At 39.4% G+C, this 17,421-nt stretch overlaps 1 protein-coding gene across 3 annotated transcripts in view; it reads right to left on the bottom strand.

Annotated features, from left to right (window-relative positions):
* The window catches only part of LOC129768417 (neuropeptide Y receptor type 2), a 283,678-nt gene that overhangs the window by 107,699 nt on the left and 158,558 nt on the right, over positions 1-17,421 (bottom strand). For 2 of the 3 annotated variants that reach the window (XM_055770068.1, XM_055770069.1), the window contains exon 2: positions 15,461-16,380. The exons of the other annotated variant lie outside the window; for it this stretch is intronic. The gene's annotated coding sequence lies outside the window, so the exon portion shown is untranslated. The remainder of the gene's footprint in view (positions 1-15,460; positions 16,381-17,421) is intronic. 3 annotated transcript variants of the gene reach the window in all.

A 17,421-nucleotide genomic window follows, 5' to 3' on the forward strand; every position in this document is an offset into this window, starting at 1 on the left:
AATTTTATTACCAAAATTAATGCTCTGTGATAAATGTGTTTTGTTTTTGTTTTATCGAAAAAAGATGTCCTCAGACCCATTCCATGAGGTTATGCACCATTGAATCAAATTTCAAATTTAGTTTTAGAGAAAAATTGAAAACGTTATTTGAATAAGCACTAGTTATATCATAAATTCCTGGAAACGAATATGATTTTTATGCGCCAACCTTTGAGAGAGGCGAGTTTAAAAAACTACATAATTATATTCAAAATATTTTAGGTTTTAAGTTCTAGATTTCATTTTGTAATTTATGAGAAACAAGCATTTGAAAAACAGGTATTTCAAAGCGTTGTCACGTCACAAAAAATAGAGCATTTTTTAAATATATCAGCTGAGCCTAAGTTCAAACCTTTTTGTGCTTGGGTTTCTCTGAGCAAACAATAAGTGTCAACAACCCACAAAATCGGTCCTTTGTGGACAAAAGATCGGTCCACAAATAGTGGAGTATCAACTGTCCCAAGAAGTCGTTCTCACGTCACGCAAAGTATACGACCCATTCCAGCATGACGTGGTAATATTAGGCTGTCAAAAAAGTCCTGCGGTATTTTTTTTTGAATTTTCATTTGTTCATGAAATTAGTTACAATCATCTGTTTTAAGTCAAATATGCGCCGTTTTGTTCGATGACTTGTTCCCAACGAGATGCCAACTTCATAATACCCCTGTTATAGAAGCTCGCTTCCTTATTGGCAAAAAACTCGGATAGCCAATTTTCACAGGCCTCTTTTGTGGCTAACTTCTGACTACCTAGCTCGTTCGCCATGGACAAAAACACTGGTAGTCACTTGGTGCAAGGTCCGGACTATACGGCGGATGCAAAAGAACCTCCCATCCGAGCTCCCGGAGCTTCTGGCGCGTCACCAAAGAAGTGTGTGGCCTGGCGTTGTCCTCATGGAAGACAATGCGGCCTCTGTTTTTCAAAGATGGCCTCTTCTTCATGAGTGCTACCTTCAAGCCGTCCAGTTGTTGGCAGTACAGGTTCGAATTAAGCGTTTGGCCATAGGGAAGCAGCTCATAATAGATCATTCCTTGACAATCCCACCAAACACACAGCAGAACCTTCCTGGCCGTTAATGAGGGCTTGGCCACCGTCTGAGCCGCTTCAGCGGGCTTCGACCACGACCGTTTGCGCTTCACGTTGTCGTAAGTGACCCACTTTTCATCGCCAGTCACCATCCGCTTCAGAAACGGGTCGATTTTGTTACGATTCAGCAGCGATTCACATGCGTCGATACGGTCAAAGATGTTTTTTTTCGTCAACGTGTGTGGCACCCATACATCGAGCTTCTTTGTGAATCCAAGCTTCTTCAAATGGTTAATAACGGTTTGATGATTTATCCCCAGCTCTTGGCCGATGCTACGGCTGCTACTATGCCGGTCTTTCTCGGCTAATTCAGCGATTTTGTCGCAATTTTCGACGACAGGCCTTCCGGAGCGTGGCGCATCTTCGACGACCTCTACACCAGAACGAAAACGTTGAAACCATCGTTGTGCGGTGGAAATGGAAACTGTATCGGGTCCATAAACTGCACAAATTTTATTGGCAGCTTGAGATGCATTTTTGCCTTTGTCATAGTAGTACTGTAAAATATGTCGGATTTTCTCTTTATTTTTCTCCATATTTGCGACACTATAACTCACGAACGACTTAACCAAACAAAACACTGTCAAGGACTATATTATAGCGCGCAAAAATACCTTTCCAACAAGCTATAGTATGACTCGATACAATGAATACAACTAGAACTACGCGCTTACAACGACACCTCGTGGAAATACCGCAGGACTTTTTTGACAGCCTAATATTTTGACTTAATACAAACATTTTTTTGGCGTTTTATGATTGAAACATACAAAATTAAACGATTTTTTAGTGAAATTGTGAAAATTTACTATAAGAATCATCAGTTGGAGAATATTTTATAGATAGATTGGCTTGTTGTTTGTCAAATATTTTTGTGATGAAACAACATCTGACTTTGTTTCGGAATGTTGAACATTAATGTTTGAAACGGAACTTAAACCGTTTCAAAACATACAAATGAACTTTCTTCTATGTATTGTCAACAATAGATAAACGTAGATTCCACAATTTAGAATTGATTCTTGTTTGGACTTCCGGTTTGTTGGTAATAGTATTTAATTACAAAAAATATGGAAACCCCATACGATTTGGGTGTTTCGCTGCAGGTGTCTTACAGATAATATGTGAGTGGTAAGAACTTAACCTTAGAGCGACGCGTGTGGAGTTAAGGTGGAAACAGAATGCCGCGTTGTGCGTTGCTTCTCATCAGCTGTCATTGCTTGCGTTTTGTACTAAAACATTCGCGCGACGCAGTCTGTTGATTTGCAGTCACAATCTAGCATTCGCGTCACCACTTTTCATGTAAACAAAAACAAAATAAAATTCGTATGAAAATCTTTTTCTTGTTTTGTCCACGAATCAGTTGAATGTTTTTGAAAACAACACATTGATATATCCGCGTTGGCGGCATTGAGCTTCGTTTACTAGTTTAGGAAAGCGTGAAAGAATAGCTGATTTTCAGTCGGAATGAACACGTTTTCAAAATTAAAATTATAAATGAAAATTAGCTTTTCCATATCAAACTAGTATTCTATTTAAATGAAAAACATTTTTGTTTGCAGGTGGTGAAAAAGTTTCATACGAAAATTGTTTATGAGGCCAACTCTACATTATGATGAAAAAATTCAGCAACAGTGTTGGAATTGTTTACCCATTTGGTTGAATTAAAGTCACAAACACGTGTTTCAAATAATCAAATTACATGATGTGAATATTTTCATTCAAATTTTAAAAACCGGCTTCGTGTCTTCTAATTTGATGGAGATTACACTAATGAGTTTGGTACCCAAATTATGGCCCTAGTTTGAAGTTGCCACCAGACGTCGACACCATACCACTGTCATCGCGAACTCGGCGCAAGCAGTTTAGAACAAATGTTAGCGTTTAGTACAACGATGCTAATGACGCAACGCATTATTGTGTTCAACTAAATGGAAATACACATATTTAAAATGAAGTGTCAAAGCACAATTGTCGCAACGCGACGCATAGCGCGGCATTCTGGTTTCACCTTTAGACAAAGAAAGTACACATTCAAATGACCACGCAAACGTCAACGGTTAACGATCAAAGTCAAAGTCATCTTCAACACGCAAACATAAACGTCCCTGCACAGGTACGCGCACATGCACACAGATACATACAAAGAGTTTATCAAAAATTTGTGATAGAAAAATTAAATGCGTTCCCTCTGTAGCGCCACTCGATGAACCAGAGTTGTGGTAGCCATTGATCGCAAGCACCAGAGTGAACGTGTAAGGTGAAGGTGGAAGCTAGCCATTGTAGTAGTATAGGTAAACCCTCGTGTAAAAATGGGGTAATAGTGTTTGTGAGAGAAGAGCAAAGCACCCGTAAATAGATCAATTCACTTATCAGACTGTGTGGCGCTTCATTGACACGAGTCTTTGAATACATTTGAAAAACAAACAAATAACAATTCAATACTAAAGTAAAATGTATGAACGATATGTTCCGATGAACAATTGCAAATATAAATATATATAGAAGGTGCATTTGCATATGATTCTGATTATACGCGAGCGTAACATGAGCAAATTTATAACACATGCGAATTGGGGCACTTTTGGTATTAACAAGTTCTTCCGCATAGTAACTCGATGTTGATAATTCCTTAATATTTTCCTTCGTTGATCGTATTGTTTTCACATATTCACGTTGGAAAGCCTTAACGCTTCTCTTCGTTGGTCGAGGCATTTAGATTGAATTTAATACTTTTCCGTTTACTGTTTTTGAAAGCATAGGCAGCCGTGGCAGTGTTCCGAGCTCTGCAATACAATTTTCTTACCCAATGTTAAAGTTGCTAAAACTTACATTATAGACCCATTAAACGTAAAAATAATAATTGTATTGATATCAACACAATTTTATTCTATTGATTTTCATGACATGGGACGCTATGACTCCGGAATAACATTTTATTGAGTGGTTTTTATAGCTGTTTCGATGATGTTGTTTGGCATCAGTGTCGAAAAAATAACGATGCTTCCACCAATACAAACAAAACCATTGCAGAAGATTGAAAAACGAAAATTTAATTTTCAGAGCACTTGCTCGAGTTTTCCGACGTTCTTCATTATACGGTGCGAAAGCAGATGAAAATTTAATATCTTGTGAGTAATCGATTAGAGTTTGGTTGATATTACTTGATGGGAAGTGTGCGAAAACGATCATTTTCTTCACACTGTTTCGCAAAATTATTGATTTTCGGGCGAGAGGTGAGGGAGGGAGATGAAAGAAATGAGCGCCATTGTGGCAGCCATTTGTGGCTAGCTTCCACCTTCACCTTAAACAATCACGATGTAAAAATTTTGAGGTCGGTTCAGTACCACCCCGAATTTTCCCAAACAACGGCATGCTGTGTACTGCAGGTAACAGGTAGATTCAATTTATATAGTTTATTTTGATGAGCAATTAAGCATAAGCAATTACAATTGCCTTGTTTCGCAATGTTTCACAATCTAATAGAACATTGAACTCATTTTGCATACAGGTCAAAAATATTTCTTCTCTGTTTTTGAAGGAATAAAAACGCAAAATGGCGCAAAAACGCTAGAATGAAGAGAGCAAAAAAAAGTCACCATGTTATCAAATTGTCAGCGTTATGACACTTTTCATTTGACACTACTGAAAATTCGGTAGGAAGTACCGTTCCTGAGATACAAAGAGGGGTAGGTTCAGGATCACCGGCCGCGTTAGGACCACATTCCGCTATAGGATGGACCTTTGGAGGAGGAAAGGGAGATTTCAGAGATGTATTCAGAGTAATAAAAAACATAAAAAATAGTGTAAAGCTTGCTACAATACGGTGACATTCTTATTTAATACAACTTATTGATTGTGTGACGTGACAACGCTTCGTGGAGACTGTTTTTTTGCACAGAGCGCGTCCTCAACGATAGAACACATTTTTGGTTGAATAGATACGTTCATAAAGAAATTGATTGGTATTTGGTTCATTGTGTTCGTTGAGCAGTCACAAACAATACAAGGTGCGGTTTGTGGTCCGGAGGAATCATTGGCCCGTACTGTAAAAATGAGAATGAGAACAACGTTACTACCAATGGTGATCGCTATCGTGCAACAGTTTTCTATTGCCCAAAATACACGAGCTTAATGTTGTTCACATGTGGTTTCAACAAAATGGTGCCACATTACTGATACCATCCGTCCTGATTTAGCAAGACATGTCCTGATTTTGAGATCCTCTTGGGGCGTTCTGATTTACTTTGCATATTCCAGCATTTGGGTGCTCCCTTGGCCGAGTGGTTAGCGTCATAACTAACATGCCGGGTGTTCAGGTTCGATTCCCGTTCTGGCCGGGGGAATTTTTCGTCAAAGAAATTTCCTCCGACTTGCACTGTGATCACGCGTATTCTAGCTAAATGCTAAATGCTACCTATATGATTCATACGTGTACATGAATATTTTGTCATATTGTTGAAACAGAAGTTTGAAAAAAACAAAGCACTATTGGACGTAAATATAATTACAGAAGCATATCCAAACACCGAAATATTGCAAGAATATTTAATTTACATCCACTTCCAAATCCATTCTGAGGCTATGTTGTGCATTAATCAAATTCAGCCACTCAAATGATTTGGGCTGCCGATGAAGCTCTTGCATTGCGTCATAACAGTTTTAAATCGTAGATTTTACTCCGGCGCTATTGCGCATGATATTTGATGACTCGGATACTGTAAAAAAAACTTCTATGCTTGTACAAAGATAGTACCCATCATCTCGAGAGTATTTTGACTGCATGCATCGTCCGAGAAACATGAAATGAATTTAATAAATAAATAGATTTAAGTACAGTAATCGTTCGATAACTGGACCTGTTTTAACTAGACTGATTTTTAACTGGGCGAACGTTAACAATTGACGTCATATTCAATTTTATGATTTCATGTGAGCGGCATTCGAATGTAATTTGAGATGTTATAAAAATTGACATTATATTCGCATGACAAAAACCTTGATTAAATTGCAGAAAAATAATTTCCCCTAATTCTGTTGACGCACTCAATACAAAATATCCAAAAACTTCGATATAACGTACATTTCACTTTCAAGATTTTACGTTATATCGAATTGTACATTATATCGAAGCATAATGAAGAACTCAGAAACGTAGCTTATATTACTTTATTGTGTTGCCAATTGGATACGATTAATGAATAAATTTCACTAGAAGAAGAAGCCTTTCTTCATAATGTTTCCCTTTGTACTGTGGATTGAAGTTAGATTCATCTAGAATCGGGAATCACAAAACCAGTAGAATAAAGGTACAAAACATGTTTCAGTATCAACATACAGATAATTTATTGTTCTTTCAGAAAAAAAAATATTCAAAAAATTATTCTTTAAACTCTGAAAATGTGTACGTTTTATCGAAATTCCCCTGTAGTGGTTCTGTTCTGTATAGCAAAATATTAGACCCGTATTTTTTATATTTTAATGGGGTCCCCATTTCCATTCTAGGGTGATCCAAATAATCATAACTTTTGAGCTACTGGACCGATTCTGATGATCATTACATTAAATTAAACGCAATTAGCTGGTCTTTTTTTGAAAAAAAATTATACAAGCGAAAAAATTGGATTTTGTTTTCGTAATTATTGGTTGTATTTGTTTTTCATAGTTTACATGGTCTCGAGACCAAGGACGCTATATTTTACTTGAAAGCGATAAAGATGTAAAAATTGATTTTTCGGACCATCGGTTAACTTTGAAAACTTTTAACTCAAGAACAAAAACTAACACCTCTCTGATTTTTTGATATGCAATGCAAACGAAAACTGAGCTTTAAAAAAACAATATAGCGCCCTTGTTCCCAATGCCATGTAAACTAAAAAAAAACTAATACAATCAATAATTACGAAAACAAAACCAACTGTTTTAGGAAGGGCAGAATACATGTTCATTGGCTTCAATTTGATACGCTGATCGTCTAAATCAGTCCAGTAGTTCAAAAGTTGATAAAAGTCAATTTTGTGAGACCCGTATTCTTTTATTTTTTTATTGTGGTGACCATTTCCACCTTTTGATTTTGTTTTCATAATTATTGATTGTAATTGGTTTTGACAGTTTACTTGGTCTCAGGACTTAGGGTGTCATATTTTTTAGTACTTTTTCTCGAAAGTTGAGGTTTTTTTACATATATATTCAAAAATCAGAGCGGCGTTTTTGTCGTTTTGTATGTTTTTCAAATTAATCGATGGCCCCAGAAAACAATTTTTTCCCCTTTTCCACCTTCCTCTCTAAAGGGGGGCTGCCATACAAATGAAACATAAATTTCTGCATAACTCAAGAATTAATCAAGCAAATGAAACCGAATAAGGCATATTGAGGTTTTCGGTGCAATAAATGTTTCTATGGTGCTTAGACTCTTCACCCCCCTCTCTAAGGGATGGGAGGTGGTGTTTCTGCCATACAAATGAATCACAAATTTCTGCATTACTCGAGAATTAATCAAGCAAATGAAACCAAATTTGGCCCCAAGTTTCTATGATGGTTAGACTCTCTACCCCCCTCTATTAGAGGGGGCTGCCATACAAATGAAACGCAAACTTCTGCATTACACGAGAATTAATCAAGCAAATAAAACCAAAATGGCCATATTGAGGTTTTACGATGTAAGAAATGTTTTTATGATGATTAGACTCTCCACCCCCCCTCTCTAAGGGGGGGCTGCCATACAAATGAAACACAAATTTCTGCATTACTCGCGAATTAATCAAGCAAATGAAACCAAATTTGGCATGTGAAGATTTTAGAGTGCAATAATTGTTTCAATGGTGGTTAGACTATTCACACCCCACTGTCATACAAATGAAATTCAAATTTCTTCATTACTCGAGAATTAATCAAGTAAATGAAACCAAATTTTGCATGTGGAGGTTTTAGGGTACAATAACTGATTCTATGGTAGGTGGGGCTGCCCTAAAAATTAAACACAAATTTCTACATAACTCCAGAATTAATCAGGCAAATGAAACCAAATTCGGCAAGTGGAGGTTTTATGGTGCAATAAATGTTTTTACGGTGGTCAGACACTCCACCCCCCTCTCTAAGGGGAGCTGCCATACAAATGAAAGACAAATTTCTGCATAATTGGAAAACTAATGAAACAAATGAAACTGAATCTGTCATGTGAATGTTTTAGGGGACACGAAACGTTTCCATGGTGAATAGACACTCCTCCCCTCTCTCTGAGAGGGGGGGACTGCCATACAAATGAAGCATACATTTCTGAATAATTCAATAACTAATCAAGCAAACTGCACCAAATTTGGAATGTGGCGGTTCTAGGGGGCAAGATACATTTCTAAAGTGGTTCAACACTCCTCCCACCTTTCCGAAGGTGCGGGGGGGGGTTTAGGGCCATAGAAATGAAACACAAAGCCTGGCCTGGCCTGGCCAGGTAAGGGAGTAAAAAGTGCCGCACAAAAGAAATCGCACAAAAAACCGCACAAAAGCTGGTTTTACTGCACTTCTCTAATTCATATTTAAATGTGTTCCTACGGCTTTTTTAGACATGTGTGATTTTTTCAGATCTTTTTCAGTGTTGCGCGATACAAAAAAAAATATTTTTTTATATTTACAAAGAGTCTGGCTGGGTAAGGGAGTAAAAAATAAAATTCAGAAAATTTAATTCCCATACGTTCTACATTAACAAGCGTTGTTAGTCCATTTGATGTTTGCGCTAACGAAATATCTTTATCTTCTTCTATCTATACCAATAAAAATTGATTGCCGAATGTGTTGATAGGAGCAAAACTCGAGGAAGGAATTGTCTGATTTAGGGCTGTCTTTATTCTATCATATTTTCTGTATCAAACATTTATTCCATGTAACGGAGAATCATGCTATTTGCTAGTGGTTGAAAAATCTCGAACGAGAATTGTGTCTGAAAATATTATTATATTATAACGATGAATTTTGGTAGATGTACTAGGAATTTCATAGTACATAGTAGGTAAATTTAACGGAGTCGATTAGAACATCAATCAATGAACAGATCTGCGATTAGACTCATGAACTGGCGCTTAGTAAGAAAACGTGAATGTTTGAAGGTATTGATAACAAAAATCAAATTTTGGGCGGAACGAAGTTTGCCGGGTAAGCTAGTAAATTTATATTATAATGACGAGTTTTGGTGAAAAAAATAGAGAATTTGTAGTAAAAGGAGATTGTAAAGGGTCAATTAGAAGATCGATAAAATGAGAGTTCTGCGATTGAACCCGCGAACGTTCGCTAGGTAAGAAAACGTTAATGTTTGAAAGAAGTCGTTTCAAAAAATTGTCAGCTAGTCAGCTAGTCTTCAATAATTATTTATTTATTTAGTACATCACCTTCGACTACGTCGCACAGACTGACTTAAAACTAACTATACTAAATCTCTAATCCTAGCACTGAACACGTTTCTTGTCAACAGAAAATCAAATTCATTACAAACAACATTAAAGGAACGCAAACAAAAATCAAAACTACTGTTGTAACCGAAATTTGTTCTGTGGTAAAGAATTGCTAATAATGGAGAGTTTCGAAAACGACGAGGCGGAATATTCAATGGAATCTGTTCCAAGAGCTTAGGACAGTCAACATGACCCATTAAAATATCAAAAACAAACAGCCTTTGTGACTTAGTGCGCCTCGATGAAAGTGTTTCCAAATCGATCAACTTACAACGATCATCATAACAGGGTAGATTGACCGGATCGTTCCACGGGAGAGAGCGCAAAGCGAAACGCACGAATTTTCTTTGAATTTTCTCAATCGCAAGACTCTGTGTAACTTGGTAAGGACACCAAACCGGGGAATCATATTCCAAAATACTTCGCACAAGCGAACAAAATAGCGTCTTGAGGCAATAAACATCAGTAAATTCAGATGTATGACGTAGGATGAAACCCAGCACTGTATACGCCTTAGCTGTTATAATGTTGATGTGTTCATGAAATCTTAGCTTCGAATCATTGGTAACACCGAGATCGCATATTGAATTGATACGCTCTAAGGCAACTGATTCCATGTTGTATTGATGGACTAAAACGTTACTGCAACGGGAGAAGGATATCACTTTGAATTTTTTGCAGTTAACTCGCATTCCGTTGTCGCCACACCAGACAAGCAAACGATTTATGTCGTTTTGCAGAGCAGCACAGTCATCTGGTGAAACTATGACACGAAATAGTTTTAAGTCATCGGCAAACAAAAGATTGGATGAGGAGAGTAACAGGCAAAGATCATTGATGAAGATAATAAAAATAAGAGGGCCGAGAACACTGCCTTGGGGTACGCCAGAAGGAATGTCGAAAGTTCTGGAACGCACAGAATTGATCATAATGTATGCGTTACGATTTGACAGGTACGAATAGAGCCATTCCGTTATCCACGAGGGAAATCCAGTGTAACCCATTTTATCAACGATCAGCTTATGCGGTACTGTGTCAAAAGCCTTCGCGAAATCTATATAAATTGAATCAACCTGCTGCTTCGATTCCAATTCAAGTGACAACGCTGATACATAGCACATTAAGTTCGATGTTGTTGAACGGTGTTTCACAAATCCGTGCTGACTACTGGAGATGATGGGAGTCGCGACTCGGTAGAGAACTGTGTGAACAAGCTTCTCAAAAACCTTGCTGAGAGTACAGAGTATTGACACACCACGGTAGTTTTCAACACAGGTATAGCTACCTGATTTGTAGATTGGCACTATGTACGCTGATTTCCATGCGGTCGGGAATATTCTGTCCGAGAGCGAACGGTTAAAAACAGCAGTGATGGGCTTGGCAAGCGAAAAGGCACAGTTCTTTAAAAATGCGGGCGGTATGTTATCTGTACCTGGTCCTTTTTTGGGGTCAAGATCCTCGAGACCTCTCCTCACTTCCTCTGAAGTAAACTGAATGCACGGTAGGTTTATGTTATGGATTGGTATTTCCTCAAAACGATCGTGACGTTGAACCGGTGATGCTTTGCTGAAGACACTTTCGAAGAAGGCAGCAAACAGATTGGCGGTCTCTGAACTTGTGGTAGAAACGGTCTCATTGTAGCTAACCGAACCAGGGATATTACTGCTTGCTTTTCTTTTCTTGACGAAACTCTAAAAACTTGAAGGATCTTGTTTAACCGTTGCCTGAATTCTTAGCAGGTAGTTTTTAAATGTTTCAGAAAGGAGACTCTTGTATTCCAAGTCAAGATTTCGAAGTCTAGCTCTGTCAGTCTCATTCTTCGAATTGAAATAACGATTACGCACCTTGCGGAGGTTGTTGCGAAGATTTCGTAGCTCAGGAGTCCACCAAGGTTTATTGTAAACGGAGCTTGACACTCTTCTTCTTCGAGGGATATGGCGACTGGAGACATCGTGAATAAATTCGTTAAAGTTTGACAACATCTGATCTACTGAATCGTTGTTCAAAACTCGTTCCCACTCAATTTCAGCAAGCACAGAATTCAAAAGATTAAAATCGCATGAAGAAAAGTCGAACTTGAGGCATTCTTCAGACTCGTCCGTTGAAGTTGGGACAACCCGTACGTCAAGTAATAAAATAAACGGAGCGTGATGATTATCCACAGGTAATAGCGGTGAAGATGGTACAATAATATCGAGGAACTCTGGGAGAGTTAAACACCAGAGGTAAACACCAGGTCAAGGAGTCTGTCATTTACGTTTGTGAAACCATTCATTTGTCTCAAGCCTTCAGCAAACATCACGTTCGTGAAGTCAAGTTCGATGTCAGAAGTAGCATTTGAAGGAATGTATCCATTGATGTCATCGTCAAAACTCCATCGTAAATACGGAAGGTTAAAATCTCCGATTGATAGGATAATGTCCGACTCCAAAAGACGCTCAGCTATGGATTGAACAGCGATTGCATGTGCAGAGTATAACTGGTTGTTTGAATTAGGAGGGAGATATATCGCGACTATGTAGAGAGACCGAAATTGTTCTTTTATGCGTACTGCAACTTGTTCGAGCTCGTTACAGTTAGCAATCGGAACTGATACACAATCCGTAAATACAAGTACGTCATACTCGCAGCTGGACAGTAACAAACGCAGTTGGGCGATTTTCGTGCGCAAACCTCTTACATTCTGATAATACACGGAAAGCATACTATCAGTGACGTGTCCCTCAGCACTGGTAGATGTCAAATTCGTCGATGACTCGGTGGGTGACATGGTACTTGGAACTGTAATTATCGTGGGAGGTCCGATATCGTTACCAGGGCCCCCTCCGACGGAGGTGAGGTTGCTAGAAGAAGTCGACATTACCGGAAGAGAAGTGTTCCGTGTGGTAACATACTTGCCTGCAATAACGGTTCGGAAGGCCCCCTCTCCATCCTCAACCTCAGGTCTGGGATGCCTGATGGACGCTGGCAGGAAATGCTCGACTGAGATGAGGGGATTGGGGGCTCCCATAAGGCTAGCAGGCGTGCATCCCAGTGCCGAAACTGCGATTGATTCATGTGATGAATGACGGAAGCTTGACAATTGGATGAGTTCAGCAGATGAGCAACTTGTGGATACAGAGCATGATCCAGAAGAATGGCGAGAATGTTTACTGAAAGCGTCAGACACATCAGGTACATAAATGCTTAATTCGGTTGTATTCTTGCCTGCGATGGCAGTTTGGGAGGCCCCCTTTCCATTCTCAAACTCAGGTCCGGGATGGCTGATGAACGTTGGCTGGAAATACTCGACTGAGATGAGAGGATTGGGGGCTCCCATAAGGCTGGCAGGCATGCATCCCGGCGTCGAGAGAGATTTTGATGCAGATGATGAATGTGGATGACTGAAGCTTGATGAAAGAGACATCGTTGGTGGTTTCAGTGATTCAGACGAGATACAGAAACGCTGACTAGAAACGTTGAGAAAATCAGGTACATACATGCTGCTATTGAATGGGTACTTGCCTGCAATAGCGGTTTGGAAGATCCCCTCTCCATTCTCAAACTCAGAACCGGGATGGCTGTTGGACGATGGCTGGAAAAGCTCGACTGAGATGAGGGGATTGGGGACTTCCATAGAGCTGGCAGGCGTGCATCCCGGGTCAAAACACGTTAACACTCCACTAACGGTGCTGTCATAGGGGCAGGAGATGAGTTTTGAGCTGGTGGTATAGGCGTTAGTGGTTTCGAAAGCTTTGCAGGAACTCGAAATTTTCGGGGACCAAAATTTTCAAAATTTTCAAACTCCCGGAAAAGCATACCCTCGGGCCAAGTCTCCGGATCTAAAGCCTTAGATTTTAATGATGAATCCATTCCAACTTTGAAGAACACAAAAGTGAGAGAGCTGGTGTCCTTGTCTTTCGGAATCAGTTTCACCACAGCAAGATCACTGTTGGTTTGGAGGTTTGCTTTGACCATTGCTGTCACAGCTTCGGTTGTAACGTCAGGACGAATTCTGGAGAGATACAACCAGAACTTCTGCTCCTCCTAGTTACACATGGGTACCGACACGACGTTGTCCATCATCTGCTTACTACCAACACGACAGTTTTCAGATGCTCGTTCAGTAGTATTCTAATCAAGAGGCCTTTTATTGGCCCTTCGTTGTGTTATTGAGGGCCAGTTGGCAGCTGGAGAAAACTGAACATTGGATTTTGAACTTATCTGCTTAATTTCAACGCGCAGCTCCGCAATTGCATTCGTCAAAGAGTATAATGGCGATGTTTGTTCAGCATTAGCAGAAATAGATCGGAAGAGCGGGTTCTCGAACAGTTCGGCGCATCTGTCACACATCCAAAAAAGATTCTTCTTGTGCGACGTAAAGTACGACTGTAATGCTCTTGATACTCCGGAGCACATGTTGTGGAAGAACCCACCACAGTACCCGCGGCAAACAACATAATCGATACCGGTGATAGAATCTGAGCATTTTAAGCATTTCTTAGCCATTCTGAAGCGCCTATCGATATGCTGCAGCGGAACAAGATTCAATAATTTGAAACTTGACTTGTATGCTGCTGTGTTGAGGATTGCGTACGATTTTAGTAATTATGATCAAATGCAGATGTCGCTTCGGGAGAAAAAAATTTGCGTGGAGTATGGTACGGTATTGTTCTTGGAATACAATCACTGTCAAAACTGCACACCGTTTTCACGCACTTAGCACGAAAAAACTGACAGACTTGCATCACCGCGTTAAAAAGAAACACCAAATGAATCGAACGAGAGGAAAAAAGCTATTTGAAGCTTCTAATAACAACCATAAAAACGTCGGAAAAATATAGCACATAAACAAGATATGAACCATACAAACAGAGTTGCCAGTATTGTATTATACGAGGAATAATTCGATGTCTTTTATAATTTCACGAGGAAAGATTCGTTATCTTCAATGACAAGTGACATACAACCTGGTTTTACTAACACTAGCTAAATATCATCTATGGATATTCGCGAAGGTATAAACTAAAAATAACGAACATTGGGTATTTTCCCTATTTTTGATCTGAAAATGATTAAAATTTGAATTTCGGCTGTTGAATGAATTTTAACTCTTCATGTACAAAATACGCAGTACCACAGAAACCACGTTTGCTGACGGAAAAAAACGTCATTTCGAGATCACAAAATGTTGTAGTTATGGGGAGAAGATAATTCGGTGAACTCAAAATACAAAAAATAAAAAAAACTTTTGCACTAATTTGTTCAATTGTTTTCAACAAATAATTTATTCATCTATCATCGTGTCTATCAATCGCTAGTCAGTGATAAATGGTGCAGCTATTCTTCCCTCTTTCACAGAATCCCTACATCGCAAAATGACCAAACACTGCTCACCTACATTATCTGTCTTATTGAAAATCTCTGAAACATTCTCTACGCACTTGAGCACAGCCTCTCGGAGGCTTTTCACGAACCGCTGGTATGAACACTTTTCCGTGCATAACATTAGACCCTTTTCTTCGGTTTATGTTTCCCACATATCAAACGTAAGCGCAGTTTCAATAGACGGGATGTGAAACTCAATTCCGTTTGATCCCTTCCGACATTTTCTTTGCTCCTTTCACTTTGCCGTGCGATCCGATAAGTATAGAATACCCATCAACTTCACCTCCCTGGCCGATGTTTTCATTTTTCAATTCTGCCAAGGTGGAAATTCCAATCGTGTATACATGATGTGGAAAAAAAACTTCACTGAAGATGAATTCTATTTATCGTCTCGGGGAAAATGGGGCCCCATCTGTGTTCGGTTATAACAAGGTAAAAGAACAGAAAGAATAATCTATTACTTGAAAAGAACAATTCAGTGATGGTTTCATGGCGTGTTTTATCAACGAGAACATAAAAATACTCACCTATGCGTAATTCACACACCGTTGTAATCACCATCAAAAAGTTAACTGCCGCTCAAATAACACCGCGGCCACTGAAAAACTGCGAACATTCACTGCGCACTTCGGCACACTCGCCTAACTGCTAATTTGGTCCATTGATGAGCGTGAATATAGGCGAAACGAAACGTGTTTTCCACAAGTCGAGTTTTTTTTCCTGGTCAGGCTATTTTCGCCCCATTTCGTTATCACTTCATTTTCATCAGACCATCAGACGGAGCGAAAAAAAAACACTTCCAACGGCTCACCCGGGGCAACGCTTCCAATTGGGTGCGTTAATGCGATAACAATGCGAGAATAATGTACACAAACATATAGTCTCACGGAATCATACGGAACTCCGTGGATGGGATGAATTCTACGACACCACCCGCACCGCACCGCGACACAGTTCAACGCGAATCTTCAAGTCACATCTGCCGGCTGGAAATCTTTCACCGATCGTCGTCCGACTTGAGCTGATAATTCGATCAAACTGTCACTAAGCAGGTTAGCGCTGCCTTTGGTTGTTGTTTTCGTCCCGGCCCCGCCGTTCGGGAAACCCTTGGGTCGCCCGGACACGATGACACGATTTCGCAGCAGCGTTCGCTCAGATTAAATCACTGGCTCACTGGATTGGTCGGAGTAAATTCAAACTTAATTAAATGCATACACATGACTGATTTCTGGTTCGAGAAAACTGTGCACTGCACTGGAATGGATCGGGAGGATTAATGCCGGTTCCGGTGCTGCTGCTGGTGGTGCTTCTCGTCCGTGCAGTCGTTGCATTAGCGCTTGATTCGAAATCAATACTTCCGAGTAGTAGACGCCACTTACGACTGCGATGACGGTGATGATGATGGAGACGATGACGATGGTGGTGGTAATGAATTCCTGGGATGTGTCTGTATCAGCAAATAAAACAAAAGGAAAATGGACAATTACTGAATGAGATGGAAGCCAGATGTAGACGTTCTGCGTCGAGAAAAAAAATCGATGAATGCAGCTGATCTGATGCGGTAATTTGTAGCGCACTCAGATTCAACATGGACGGGATAGGAAGGCTGCTACTGAGAAATGATTGTTCGTGGGATTCAAAAATAATCCTTGTAAAAGAATGCTATTTATGTTGCTTCCGCCAGTAAATCATTAAAGATACGGAAACAATTTTATTGAAATGCACAATGTATTTAATTAGTTTCAAAATCGATGCTTAACATTGGCATTAAAGCTTGGGATGATTAAATACATTCGTTATTTAACCTCATAAACCCTTGAAGTAATTCTACGTACCGTCAATAACGGGCAACTAACGCACTCGATTCTGACCGTTTTCAACGTTTCGGTATAAATAAGCCATCCGCGATCCAAAATCACAGTCTCAATCAGGCTAGCGAATAGACAACATTCATTCCTACCAGACAAATACACACAGTTCGATACAAGATTGAAAAGAAATGAATATATACACTCTGTCCAACTTCTATAAGACCATCCTGTTTCTATTTCGTCGCAACACAAACAGTTAGAATTTCAACAAGATACATTCATACATTGTTGAATGCTTGGAATAAAGTATATTGACCGTCAATTTCGTTCAAAAGAGTTGTTTGTTTATTTATTGTGCCTCGATATGATAATTTCAGCTGTCCAGTTTCTATAAGACTGCTTCAAAATTCATGAGTATTATCAATGAAAAATTCAAAACGATCGGTTGATTTACTTGGATGGCACTAACGTTCCAGTGGAACTTTTGCCTTCTCAGCGTAGCACTACTTGCGTCATTTTTATTAGTAATACTTGGTTGAGATTTCTATGCCGAATAACACGCCTTAAATGTACTCTGGAGTGGCAAGCTCTAGAATACGCGTGACCACAGTGCAAATCGGAGGAATTTTCTTTGACGAAAAATCCCCCGGCCAGAACGGGAATCGAACCCGAACCCC

This window comes from Toxorhynchites rutilus, chromosome 2 (assembly GCF_029784135.1).
Source record: "Toxorhynchites rutilus septentrionalis strain SRP chromosome 2, ASM2978413v1, whole genome shotgun sequence".
Lineage (NCBI taxonomy): Eukaryota > Metazoa > Arthropoda > Insecta > Diptera > Culicidae > Toxorhynchites > Toxorhynchites rutilus.